The sequence below is a fragment of the Chiroxiphia lanceolata genome, chromosome 2, assembly GCF_009829145.1.
Source record: "Chiroxiphia lanceolata isolate bChiLan1 chromosome 2, bChiLan1.pri, whole genome shotgun sequence".
Classification (NCBI taxonomy): Eukaryota; Metazoa; Chordata; class Aves; order Passeriformes; family Pipridae; genus Chiroxiphia; species Chiroxiphia lanceolata.
Genome location: NC_045638.1, coordinates 50,291,170 through 50,306,209, shown reverse-complemented (window position 1 = coordinate 50,306,209; position 15,040 = coordinate 50,291,170).

The window sequence follows — 15,040 nt, the reverse complement described above, 5'->3', positions numbered from 1 at the left end:
GATTCAATCAACCAAGCAATAGGTTTCCTCACCTCTTTTGATATAGATTGGCTACCCCAACACATGAGCCTCTTGAGGCTTCACCATTTAAATTAGTAACCTAGTCTAGCAGGTAATGCACATGCAATGACGAGGTTTTCAGAAGGGAATTTTGATTTGCAGTCCCATCACTCTGGACAAGTTCCACCTGATTTCCAGAGTGTTCCTTGACACTTAGTCCCACTAAGGTGCCACTTCACTGAAAGTTGGCTCAACAGGTTTGATAGCTTCTTTAGTTCTGTGGTGATAGCTTGGCAAAGCTCTTTATGGTTCTGGGAGACATGAGCAATAGGATGTATATGTTGATAAGTGGATAATTGTTTGTATATTGTTTCACACAGGGAAAACATATGTTTCTGATCTCGGGGTATTATCTTGTATTTGTACAGTGTCCCAACCTCTATGTTTTTCCCAGACCAATTCGTCTAAATATAACTATCACTGTAAAGACACTTAGTTATTCGTACATCCTGGTTTTTTGTAAGCTAAGTCAAGTTTCCCTAAATTGCAGTACTAGACCAACACGCTTTTTGCCATGCCTTATACATATATATACCTGAAGGTTTTGTCCTATACCCTTCTTTAGCAAGCCCCATCCTAGTTCATCAGTTTATGCTGGTGGTTAAGTATTATTCTTTTCCATAACATTGGATTTCATTCCTTTCACCACCTTAAATTATACAAATCTCAGTCCATGGTAGGTATTCATACAGAACAAATGATTTATCCAAATACACATCACATATATGACTATGTATTTGCATTGATATTCATATAGCTCAAAGAAAAATCCTGGTATTTATGTTTACACTCAGAATATTGAAATATACATTTTAATGTTTCAGTATTCCCTTTTATCCTACTGTCACTCTCCTCAACAATAAAGTAAAAGATTTCACAGCAAACACCTGCAGGCATGGACTGACAAGCAGCAGCACCAAAGGGCTTTCTAGAGCCAGCTCCTGTTACTATGAACCATTCATGGAGTGAGAGGCTGAGTGCTAGTAACACTTACTTTAGGTCTCCTGTGCTGCCCACTCCACTTGGTGCAGGAGAGCCCAGAAATTCCAGGCTGAAGCTCTGGGGACAGGTACAACTGAGGTTCTGTGTCAGGACCCAAATCTTCCCAGAGTCAGCAGATGTTGTATGTTATCTATCCTGATGATTCAGCTTGCTAGTCCTTTGCAAAGGCAATTCAGGCATGATCTTAATAATTCTGTAAGTTTGGGACCTATTGGACAAAGAAGTAAAATAAGGAAAAGCTTGAAAACAAGCAGCATAGTGAGAACTGTGCCTATTGCACCTCACTTCCTGTTAAGTCTCCCATGGAAAGTGCATATATAGTTCTGCACTAAGCACACAATACACTGCACTATATTCAAAGCTGTTGCCAGGTTTCCTATTTAAGTATTTTAATCAAAGAATTTGAGGTGGCACTGGAATCAAAGGGATGAATGCATTCTTTTTATTCACATGAAAATAAAAGCATATCTTTATCACAGGGGAGAAGTTGCAGAATGTGTGTGCACGTGAGTGTGTGTTTGTATATGTGTGTGCATGTGTGTGTGCAGGGGGTAGCAGAGGGTATGACATAGCATATGAAGTCAATAGTGTAGTTGTTATTATTTATACATGAGTAAAGATTACAAATGCAGGCAATAGCTCAGATCTCTCACCCCCTGGATCTGTGAAACCTGTCACTCAGTCTCCTGCGGTGTGTCTTCCTGTCTCCGAGCCATTGGACCACCTGCTGCCATGACTCTCATCTATTGCATCGCCCGAAGGCCTCGATGATAACAGCATTGATTCCAATGTACATCTAATTACTTCTCATAATCTATTCATTTCACAATAGTGTAGTGAAACATCTGTCACATCATAAACTCTTTAGTATCCTTATCAAACCACCAAAACATACTCTGCTGCCAATTGGCAGCTACCTTGCTTTCTCTTCTTATTAATATGATACAAACATATCTATGGTTTTTTGGTTGCCTTAGATGAATTTCCCTGATGATCAGTGAAAAAGAATTGGGCAGACTGGAATTGTAACATCTACTCACAAGTTAGTGAGGTACCATTATGGATGTCGTACAAATATCAGCAAAAATGCCTTTGTTTCTTCCAGAGATAAAGGCTCTAAATAGGGTCTTTAACATTTATAGCACAGTAATAGATGGCTCCCTTCCTTGGCTCTGTGTCACCGATTCATTTACTAAAATAAGCATCTCAGGGATTATTACATTTGAGCAGTATATTGCATGGAAAAGCCTTTTACCTTTATAGTTTTTACTTTACCTGTGGGTAAATAATGCCCACTCTTCCTCTTTCTTCATGTAAGAAGTCAAGAGCAAGGAAACCCATTAGCAACATATTTTTATTATCAAACTATAGAGAATCTATCTATCCCAATAGGATCATGAATATACAGTCACGTCTAATAAAGAGGGCTGATTAGTCCACTGAAAGGAACCTTAGATATTCAAGCAATATCACAGAAAATAAGCTCTGCAGTGTGAGGTGTTGGTTTACCATTATATACTGAATTATGATGAACAAAAAACCCCAGGTGAAAGGAGTGATATATTAGCTGCCTATTCCCTTTTGTGGTCGATGTTAGCACAAACTGGGGTTTGTTCCTGTTGTTTTAAATCTGCAACAGAAATTAATTTACTGTTGATTTGATAGCTGTAGAAAGGGGACTCATTTGTGCATCTGCAGAATGGATATAGCACAAGAAGCCATTCTGGGAACTTTCTCACAATGTGCTTCAGACCAGCTATTGGAGGACCTACTTTCCATGGCCTTTCAGTAGCTGCTGGGGAAGCTAATTTGGGTTCTCTAACAAAGCTATAGTATGATGCCAGTCACTGTAGTTACTTTTATTAACTGAACATCTGGCAGTAAGGAACCAGACTGCCATCATCAATTCAGGCCACATTTTGTTAGTTCCTGACCTTGCTGGGAATCACAAGGGTGACCTAAAGGTAAAGGAGTCCATATCTCATTAGGAAGCCCCAGGACAGCCAGTTCTCTTTTATCCATTTGTCAATATATAATGCAATCCAATATATGATGCAGACAGAATATTTATCTGCCTCTGTTTTCATCAGTTGTGCATTTTCTGGTTTGGAATAGATAAAATTTGTATATATATCCTTAAATTGCATGTTTTTACATCCAAAGTCACTACTCTGTCACAATAGGAAGCATATAGAGATTTTAGCGTTCTTGACATACCTTGCAATATGCATATGTCCAATGCCTAAATCACTTAAAAGTGAATGTTTGACCTATTCAGTCCTTGATGCTGTCTTATAGGAGGGCCAGGACTTTTGCATTTGTGAGCATTCCTCTTCATTAGGGGGAAAGGAAAAAGCATCTAAAGAAGAAGATTTCAGAAAAGTTGAGCACTCACAGACCATGACAATGCTAGGTCCAGGCTGATCTCCTGATACTCCATTCCAAGTACCAAAACTTCTTGTATTATGGCTATTGAAAAATTCTATTTACACCTTTTTCTACCTCACTTATATGGAGCTACAGTACATGTACCAAAATGGTGCAGCCTTACCTGGACAGAGGAGAGGATTATGTATTCAGTCAGCAGTGTAGAGCACAGCCACTGAGACTAATGACGTCTTTGGATTAGGTTGTTCTGTGTGTCTCCTCCACAGGTCACATTTGCTGTTTATGCTTCTCCTGATGTGGTTTCACCATGGGCCAAAATTGCCATATGGACTGACTAGAGAACATGAGCCTGAAAACAGAATGTTACCACTTTCTCAGTTATGTTACGTCTGTGTAAGGAAACTTCCTTGGCTCCTTAGGGACCTAGTCATTTATATGCCAGGTGGACTAAGAGCTAATATAAAAGAATTTAAATCTGAAAACAATAGTATAATGTTTTCCCAAAACCTATTATATTTGGAATATTCATGAATTCTTGGCAAGATAATGCTTGTTAGACCAAGAAAATAAAAAATTAAGAATAAAGTAATACTGAACTATAGTTTTGAGATTTGAAAGAATAATTTTCAAAAAGGTGGAGAGTTAATTTACTTTTAATTTTTGAAATTCTCTTTATAAGTGTTATTGCTAAGGTTGAATTTTTTTCTTTTGAAATGTAAACTGAATTTTCATGTTGTCATATGAATGTAGGACACCAGGATTTTTAAAGAGTTTCAGGAAAAGAGCAGTTAAATCACAACTAAAAGACATAATATCAGGTTTATTGAAAATATTTTTCCCATTACATCATCTAAATTAGGGATTGCAGTTACTAGTCAAAGACTATAGCGACAGCATAGACCATTAACAAGAACTGGAAATTTGAAGTGGGAAGTTTGCAAATGAACTATTTTTCCCAAAAAGTTTAAAAAAATGAAATGTACAGGGAGCTAAGATTAACATCTGTGGGAGTATGGCAAGAATCTACAACCAATGCTGCACTTGAGAACTAAGCGGATGAAAGACACTTTCAGTCAATATCTGTATTGGAAGGGGGGACTGGGGAAAAGCAAACCAAACCAAACCGAACCATAACACATTGGATACAAGCAATATTTAATTTTCCAGTTGCAGATGGGAAAAAAATTCATAAATTAATTTGGATTAAACTTAAAAATTTTTTTCAGCATAAACAAATGGGTCTTTTAGGATATACACTGGCACTGGAGAGGATATAAATATTTCCTTGTTTGTTTTAAATTGAAGATCAATTTTTAAGTAAAATGAAAAATTTCAAAACAAAAAGGTAAAATATTTGTTTTCAAAGTATCAAAATAACATTTTTAAAGATTATCAAAATGTAATCCTTATTACTTATCTGAAACCATAAACTTGACCCAGATTTTTGAATATTTCAAGTTCTTCCCAAAGGGAATTTTTCAGCAAATTCACTGTCCATCAAAAGCAAGTAGATAAGTAAATGAATAGAAATGGTTCAGTGTTATTTCAATATAAAAATTTGAATTAGGGAGATATAGAGGCCATATATCAGAAAAGCTAGTTAGCAAGTATGTCTTGCCTCAAAATAGCATGGCGACTTAGTCTTGAATAAGGTTCAAATTCCCGCCTAGCTGCTCACTCACTACCCCTCCCCAGAAGGGCAAAGTGAGAAAACAGGATGAAAAAGATTGTGGGTTCAGACAAATGCAGGTAGAACAGTTACCAAGTGCCATCATGGGCAAAACAGGCTTGATTTGGGGAAAATTAATCTACAGCCACTTAAAATAGACCTGGAGAGGGAGGAGCAAAGCCAAAATAATACAACACCTCTCTCCCACTTCCCTTTTTCTCACGCTCAATTTCACTTCTTTGTTCCCAGCTCCTCTACTCCTCTATGAGTGGTGTAAAGGGATGAGGAATAGGGGCTGCAATCATAACACCTTCTCCCTGCTGCTCCTTTCTCTATATACTTTTCTCCTGCTCCAGCATGGGTACTGTCCATGGGCTACAGTCCTCCCAGACCTGCTCCAGCATAGGCTCTCGATGGTCTGCATTCCTTCAGGATAAAGCTGATTCACTACGTGGGTTATTCCACAGATCCTAGTTCCTTCAAGAAATATCCACCTGCTCTGGCATGGGGTTTTCCACTACTCTGGGACGGAAATAACTGCTCTGGTGTTGTCTCTTACATGAGCTGCAGGGAAATATTTGCTATGACATCTGAGGCACCTAATCCCCCTCCTTCTTCTCTAACTGAGGAAAAATCCCAGGTGCTTGCACTGCTGTTTCTCACTTATTTATCTCTTTCTCTGCCTGTGTGGCACTTTTTTCCCTTTTTAAAAATAGATTTTCCCCAAGGTGCCCCCATCATCGCTGAGGGGGTCAGCTGTGCCCTGTGGTGGGTTGCCCTTGCCACCTACACTCAGTGCAAATCAGATGCAGCTTCTGAGTGCTGAACATTTTGCATTTTAAGTTCTTTTCTTTTAGCTGATACTTCACTGAGTATGACAATGTTTACATGGCCATAGACAATGCCATAAGAACACATACTGCAACTAAAAAACCAAAATTTCCTACAGATTGTTATTTCTAAATCAGTGATGATGGACAGAAAAAGGGAACAATTTTGTAGTTTGTTTCAAGGGTTTCCAACATAGACTAAGTGAACACAGACATTACATACCAATTTAAAACGTCAGAGCTCTGTTGAAGCTACCTGAGCTATTCTGATCTACCATAGCTAAGGAGCTTAGGTACTCAGTGAAGAAAAAACATCCTACTCTTAAGTAACCTCATTGATATGATACCATGATACCATCAACACTGAAGTTCATACACATACAGCTCTGGCAGCTACAGGGGGAGGAGGAAAGGAGGCAGGCAAGCAGTTAAAACAAGCACTTAATGGCTTTAAGTTGTTTGGGGTGTAACTGCTCAAAACCAACTCTAGAAAGTTGGAGTTGCTCATGTTCCTATATCTCATTCTTCAGAGACTGCCACTTAGAGCTCAGCATCTTCCGAAGGAGCACAATTTACATACCTCAGATCTAGAATTAACTTCTGATCCACTGCAATAGCGGGCCCAGTGCGTAGTGTAAAGCACGCTTTTGCTACTGCGAGGACCAGAGTGCATGAGTTTTTCATGCATCGGTTGAGTAGCACTTCAAGGATTTGCAAGGAAGAGACATTTGAATAGTGGCAGCTCAGCACCATGGGTCCCCAGACACACAGTTGAATTGGGACACTGAAGTTCTTCATAGTGTGGGGGACACTGTCAGCTGGAGAAGGACCAGGAGAAAACAGAAAGGTACTAAATTTGAAGGCTGGGTTTTGGTCTAAGTAGGCTCACTTTCCTCTCATTGTTCACTAGACAACTAATCAAAAGGCTACCTTTTTAGAGCCATCTTTGTTTAAAGAGTTCATTTTCAAAGACAGATGTTTAAAAAAATTTTAAAAAAGCATGGGAACTTTTTGTATCTATGTATCAGACAATATGACAGAGGGTGGTGTTGAGAAGATTATCTATAATCTGAAAAAATTTGCAGCTAACTTTTAAAAATTATAATTAAGAATATCATGGGGCAGGATAATTAACTACTGTTGCGTATTCCTGGTGTGCAAAAAGTATAATCAAACTTAATATTAACTCCAAATAACATTGTGTGCCTAGCTGAGTTGACCAAGGTACACATAAAATCCATGGATGGACATAAGCATTCCCAGTGATCAAATCAACTTTTTTATAACCACTCTGCAAAGTGGAATGTGAATTTTCCACCTCTGCCTCATTTCTGACAGTTACACTGGGTGCCTAAGGCTACTTAGATCAAACTCATCACTTAGGCTCATAAATTTGCATGGGAAGAGTCTGTTCACATGTGGATTTAATTCAAGCAGTCTGCTATGGTCCCTCACATTCTTTTCTGTTGTTTTGTTTGTTTGTTTCCACTTTTTTGTCATGTGTTGAACTCAGTTTTCCTTTTAAATTAAGAGGTTATTAATCTGAATCACACAAACTAAAATGCAGTAGCTCCGGACTAGACTGCAGTCCTAGTTGGACTTTAGGGTACATTTCTCTTGTGTCTAAGTCAATGGAATAAAAGTATGTAGAAGACCCTCACAATTACAAAAACATTGACACTGCTAATGTTTTCTTATGCACTTGAATGCAAGAAGGAAAGAGTCAGTCATCTGCTAGTATGGCACCAAAAATGTTATCCATTCAGTTTATTTAAAATGTCAGAAAATGGAGATTTTGTCAAAACTTGTGGTTTCCTCATCCTCTACAGTACAAAGAAAGGGTAAAAATTGATAAAATTGTCTAATTTCACTGAATACGTGTATGGTTTTATGTTGCTTCTTAGACAGGTTTTTATAGTCCCATTTAAAATAGCAGATGGCATGTTAATGTTGCGTTTAGGTATTTAGCTTGAGGTGTGTTTGACCTATATAATCAGATGCTCTGAAGGATCTTCTGGAAGAACCCAGTTCCTTCTATTACCCAAGCAGAAAAGCTAGGCTGTTAACTTAGAACACTAAACAAGATCTGTTGTGATGTCCTTAAGTCCTTCTTTTCTTAGTACTGCATAGATTCAGTTTGTCTGTAGACAAATGAAGCATGTCTACACTTTTTGCAAATCTTTAGGTCTTTTCCAGCCCTTATAAATCTCTGCAGAGGGAACAGTCTTGCATAACTTGTATTCCAACTGATGTTTACCCTGATTGGGTATTAGACTTGTTAATGAATTGTTAATAAATTGCATATGCTGCACAGTATTGAAACAGTCTTAACATGACTAGGAACTTATTCAACTGCAGTTAGAGATTACAATCTGAATGCCCAAGTATTTTTAATCTATGTAAACAAGCCAAATAATCTCCAAATTCAGCTAAGGCTTCCCCATCCCTTGATACTCCTCCTGAATATTCACTGCTCTCTCTCACAAGGGACAGTGCTCAGGTCCTATATAGGGTATGCATGTACAGTTTTTTGCAAGTATGTTTGAACTCACCTTCTGTATGTTCAGGCTTATACTCCAGGCTCAAGGCATTGGGACTAGCAGTCATATTTCCACTTTAGCATACTTCTGTGATCAAGCTAATAGCACTGGTCCTTTAGAAAGTGGCAAGAGTGCTCCTTATTGGGGACTAAGCTTTGATTAGAAAATCTAGGACAAAACCAGTTTCATTCATCTCTTCCATTTCTATCTGCTTGGTTTCAATGGTAGCTGATATACTAAAATCAGATAAATAGATTAGCATAACATTTTTTAAGGAAACATATTCAACACTTTACTTTGGCTTGTGTAAAAGTTCATTTCCCCGGATATTCTGAAGAGCACATACTGTGGTCAGATTTTCCCTGGGAATATCTTATTTTGCATGATTTCCATTATAGGTGTTAAACTCTATTGGCAATGAAAGGATAGAAAACAAACCTGGCATAGGACAAAGTCACATAACTTCATACTCTTGAACATCCCTGTTGGAGATCTCTGATAGCCCTCTTTGATGTCTTCTTTCTTTGCTCTACTTTGACAAACTAGAAATCTTCATTATTGTTCTTTTTTCCGCTGTATGAGAATCTAAAGGACGTAGTGCTGTGAAGCAAGTGTGGATTCAGGGATGTAGTCTTCTCTCTATTGCAGCTCAGTGCAGAAAAGATCACAGAACCACAAAACTACAGAATCATTGAGGTCAGAAGGGACCTTTGAAGACCACCTAGTACACCCCCAACCTGCTCAAAGAAGGACAACCTGAGCAGGTTGCCCAGGAACATGTTTTAGTTTTTGACAGCTTGAAGAATGGTGACTCCACAACCTCGTTGGGCAATCTGATCCAGTGTTTGACCTCCTCTAAGGTTAAATGAAAATTCTTGTGTTTCACTTTGAGACCATTGCCTCTTGTCCTGTCACTAGGTACCACTGAAAAGAGTCTGGCTCCATCTTTACTCGCTCTCACCAGATCCCCATGAAGCCTTCTTTTCTCCAGGCTGAACAGTCCCAGCTCTGTCATTCTTTCCTAGTATGATAGATGCTTCAGTCCCTTAGTCACCTTCATGGACCACTGGAATCACTCCAGTATGTCCATGCTTCCACTGTACTAGGATACCCAGAGCTAGATCAGCAGTCCAGATGGGTTTCACAAGTGCTGAGCAGAGAAGGAGCACCTCCTGGCAATGCTGCTCCTAAAGCAGCCCAGGAGGCTGCTGCACGTCTTTCCTGGAAGCACATATTGTTTGTTCATGGTCCACTTTGTCTCCACCAGAACACCTTTTTGCAGTCTTTCTCAGCAAAACTGCTGCCCAGTTGGTTGGTGCCCAGACTGTATTATTGCATGCTCATACTATTCATGTTGGTCCCAAAAGCAGGCAGTGTCCATTACCTGTTTGCTGTCTGCTTATTGAGATGCACTTTCTCAACTGCTTCCTGAACTTTCAGACTTTTCAGTATTCATGGTCAAAAAACTATGACTCTGATGACTCCTGGGGTGTCCCTGAGAAGATGTTTGTGCAGTACATTAATTTAAGTTGTAAAAGATTTCAGTGTTTTATGTATACCTGCAACTGACTGCCACTTTATCCAAAGTTCTTGTATTAGCACACTCTTTTGAAACTATCAAATCTTTGCACAGATTTTTAGACTGAAATGGTGTGACTTACTGTTTTGAAATGTGATTGAGAGCTTTGAGTTAAACAGGAAAATATCCCCTGTTGTTTAAAATAATTTTTCTCTTCAGCTATCCTTTTCTGCAATTGGCTGATTTCACTATGTAATGCAAAGTAGACTTGCAAAGGGTTAAGCAAGTTCAAGCCTAACAAATCTGTTAGAGTTGCTTTTTGTTCTCTAAAAGGTAACAAAGATATAAATTCAACATATGTATGTGTGCTTCTGACACAGCATTCATATTTTGATAAGCATATTTGTATTAATTCAAGGTCATACATACTTCAGTGTTGGCAACATGTATAGCACTTTGCAGATTCCTCTCCCCACTCCAACCCCTCCTGCGTTGTAATACATGCACTTTGTAATACCACAAAGGGGAATTACTGACTTGGTGCTAGCAATTCCTTTCAGAGAATTGCACTGTCTTGTGTGCCACAGTGGAAAATACATCAAGATAATTCCCTCATCACTGCCTACTCACCCACCCGCTCCCTGTAGTCTGAGATGAACTGTCTAGTCACATATTCTAATGCTGCTTCTGGTAAAATGTTTGATTATTTTTTTTCCCCACTCTCAGAGAAAAGCTTTTCTAGAGCCTATATTTATTCTGACATTTCTTTTTTTGGTGCATGCACATCACCTGTGAGAGGTTCTTTGTATATTGTCATTACTGATATTGTAAGAAATTCCAGAAGGGAAGAGTATTTAAAGGGGATTCATGTGTGAGAGATTTTGTAGGGGTCTTTTTTTTTCACAAGTTCCTAGCTGCTTTCTACTTAGTTCAGCATCATAATGATTTAAGAGAAATGTACTTATGTATAGAAATGTACTTATGTTGTGGATAGGAACCAAGAAAAAAATTAACCAATGAATGAAAATCTTTTGTTCTTAATGACAGAATATAATGGAAACCTAATCTCCTACTGCATATTATCATCAGGCAAATTAGTTACACATATAATAAGGTTTTGCTGTATAAATTATAAATGAAATAAACAATTCTGTCACCATGGTGTGCAATGAATATACCACATGTTATATGTAAATATATTAGTCATTTGCCTTTTGTTTATGTGACACAGGAATCCATTTTCTTCATTGTGTAGTTCTTATTCCCTATGGGTTCTTACTAAAGTCATCTCAAACCTTCCTGTACAAGCTTTTTAAAGCAGAATTACTTTCCTTTTTTTTTTTTCTTTTCATTTTTCGGCCCAGTTTTAATAATGGCTGCTTTTGTGCCAGTTTCATTTAGTGCTTCAAACTGTAATTTTATCTGAGAGAGGAAGAAATAAGGAAAGCAGAAAAGGTCTACATGATATATCAGTACAATACAAAAAATATATTGAAACCATTTTTTTATTTTAAAGTTTTTTCCTCAAAAATTAAAATATGTCCCATAAAACAACTATGTATATTTTTTCCCTTACCAAACCTTTCCTTCTTTAATGAGATACTCTGTTTTTAAGGAATGCATAGTTCAGTCTTTATTTTCAAGGGGTGACATTTTTATTTTCCAGGCATTACAGTATATGCAAGAATAATGTAAATTTGGGCTTTTTCACTGGTCACCGCACAGCAGCCTGAAAGCCCTTTAAAACCAACACAAGACACAGATATTCTCAGTGAATGATGGCTTTAACATACACATTCCAATCAATAATCCAGAATTTTATATTTAATCACATTCAGTTCACACTCATCAAGGATTATCTTTTGTACTCCCATAGGTTTTCCTGTCCTCCACAGGGAGACAGAGTTGAATTGAATATACCTCATTATATTTGGGATGGCTGTGGACCCTAATGGAAGAGGCAACACTTAGCACATAAGCAGACTAAACTTTCATGATTGAGATGAATTAAAAAGGATATTTGTCACTGCTATCTTCGTTTCTTACACAGCGTTAGCCAACACTTTCTGCAGGGTGAATGATTGTACCTTGACATTGTTTACAAGGCCAATTATATCTTTATTTTGAGAGCTATTCTGAAGGCTATTAGAAGATTTTTTTTTCAATTTTTTGTATTTTTATAAGGAGCAGAGGCAAGTAAGGATGCTGTTTTGCAGCTTACTTGCAGCTGTATCTCTGGGGAGGGCTTTTTTCTTTTCCTTAAACTGGAGCAGACAGTGGTTAGCAATGGAATACAAAAAAGCAATTCTACTGCCTCATAAGCCACAAAGTGGACTATGGAATTAACGTATGAGATGTTATTTCTAATTTATTTATCAGCTCTCTCTCTGTAGTACAAGTACTCTCGAAAGCACTTACGTATTTGAAGTCTCATAGAGAGATACCAGATAATGGGAAATGGTTTGCTGTGAGAAGTGATCTACTTGAGTGCATAGAAGAAGCCTCTTTCTATCAAATATTTCACCGGTAATGTTTTACTGTTTCTCCTAGATGGCATGCCATAGAGTGTAATAAATTTCAGTTTTGTTTATATTCTGTGTCTGTATTTGCACTTTGGTGATTATATTTGAATTCATGAAAGATCCTTGTTTTTTAAAAAAAAACTTTAGCATAAGCTTCTCATTAATCCTGTCCTGTTTGTCTGTTATTAATAGGCCACTGTACAATGTATTCTGCTGCAAAACTCCACCAGGCATGACTAATTCAGATAATTAATTTGCTAGAACATTAACACCATCAAATGAGCCTGCTAAACCGGTAAATTTAAAGTAAATTAAACTTAATTTGCAGGTTATTGCAATTAAGTCTGCCTTGTCTTTCTGAGGGATTTCAACATCCTCAGTATTTAAGAGGCAATCATAATGCATGCAAGTGGGCGGGCTTTTTCACTAATTAACACGAGTCTAATCTGCTTTTCAATTAGGGTGGATGTTTATAATGTGCTGGTGACAGTGTTGCAATTCAGTACAGCATAACAGGAGTGCATGGCATAATTATAGCTGAAAAGAAAAGCTCATGCAGGGCCTGTTTAGGGGTTAATGAGACATTGGCAGCTTCCAGCTGAGGAGATTGAGCCAGTTTAGTGCAGCTTCAAGAGGAAACCACCCATAGGGGTTTCCTTTGAAGTGTCAAAAGGTCCCCTTGTTCTGGGTGGCTTATGTTTCATTTGTCTGAGTGGCATATCAAAAATTGATGAGCTGCCAGCAGCAGTCCTCATGACATTAATTCACCAATTGTGTTTCTAATAGTTTTATCCTTAAATACATTTGGATGATGATAATACTACAAAAAATCAAGGTTCTGAAAACAATGAGAAGGTTTGTGCAGTTCCAAGAAGTGTATACAGACTACATAAATGCATCAGCTGCAAATGTTAATGATGTAGATGACCTACACTACTCATTATGAGCAGGAAGAAGACAAAGATGTATTGTACATCCATCCTCTGAACAGCACTAGAGCTGTGACGGCGATGTGACATTTATTGTTAGTTAGGTTCTTGAAAAGCATAAAATGGGTCAAATCCATCCCTGAAGTAACTTCACTGCCTTCAGAGCAGCTATGCCAGCAATGGATTTGGTCTTTTATAGTAATAGAAAAGGAAAGAAAGTAAAAAGGAGAGCTATAAAGAGCAGTAGGCATCTCTAATGCAGATAGAGTGTTTCATCAGACCACTTAGGCTATGAAGGTCCCAGTGTGTGCACTGTAGTCCCATATTGAGATAGTACTGGTTCTCAAATTTTTGTACAAAAATGAATGTTCCTGTTCAAAGCAGTGGCAATGGTGATATCAGGGAATGTTAATTACAGGGACAGGTAAAAGTCGCTAATGTACAAGGAGTTGGACTTGACGATCCTGATGGGTCCTTTCCTGCTCAGTGTATTCTATGATTCTATGACTTAAATACATTTAAAATCCTAAAACAAAGAAGAGGCCATCAGTGTAAATCTGGCTAGATACATCAGTCGTAGAATTCCTGATTTACAGGTTTTTCCTACAGAACTACAGTCACAGCGTGCGTATTAGACAGGGTGCTTTAGTTGCTGCATGAGAGTTAATTTTCAGTATATGGTGTGAGCCAAGTACTATGCTGTTTTCCTTTCTAAGCCTAGGAGCTGTACAATATAGGACTTGGCTTTTTTCATGTGTTAAACAGTAAAAAGCCCCATCCTGGTCTTACCACTTCCAGAAGTATTACTTGAACTCATTGTAACTTTCTGAAAGTTTTGTATGGAGATTGATGCTCACAAGGAAGATTCAGTCCATCTCACTGGAGGTTATTAGACCTGCATCCACCCTATTTAATTTCAGGCTATGTGAGATAGCCAAGTTGGAAGCACAGTTGACCCATACTCCCACAGAGCAGATGTCATTCACACACACACAAAAATTGTTATCTGAAGTCTCTGCCTCTCTTGCCCATTTAAAAAAAAAAGTTTAGGCTGATTTGGCATCTAACTTAAGTACTTGCATTTAATCAGGCAGAATAAAGGTCCTTATCTGTGCACCATTCTTTATAAAAGTTAGATGATCTCTTCTTGGGATGTCTTCGGCTTGTGAAAGACCAAGACTCACAGATCTTTCTTTATAATAAACGGATGCATAACTGCTAAAGTTAGAACATACAGAAAGTTTTGTATACTGAGGGGAGCAAGGGCTCTTCTTTTTTATAATCGGAGATAATTCAAATGGCTGAACAAGCTGAGGAGTGCACAAATAATGCTGCCAAAATTAACTGTATGTTAATTTTGTACTGTACCATAGTACTCTAAACGTAGATTATATGTAAGTCAGTAAGACTATATTCCTGTTGAGAATTTTGTTTTGCTTCTCTACCTACACTTTTGACCATGACTTTTGTTGCTATCAGTAAATGGGGTTTACTGAGATAAAAATACTACTGCTGGTGACAGAAGTGGGTTCTAAGTGAATGAAACATTCTCATCTGAGAAGCACTTTACCAGCTCAGCAC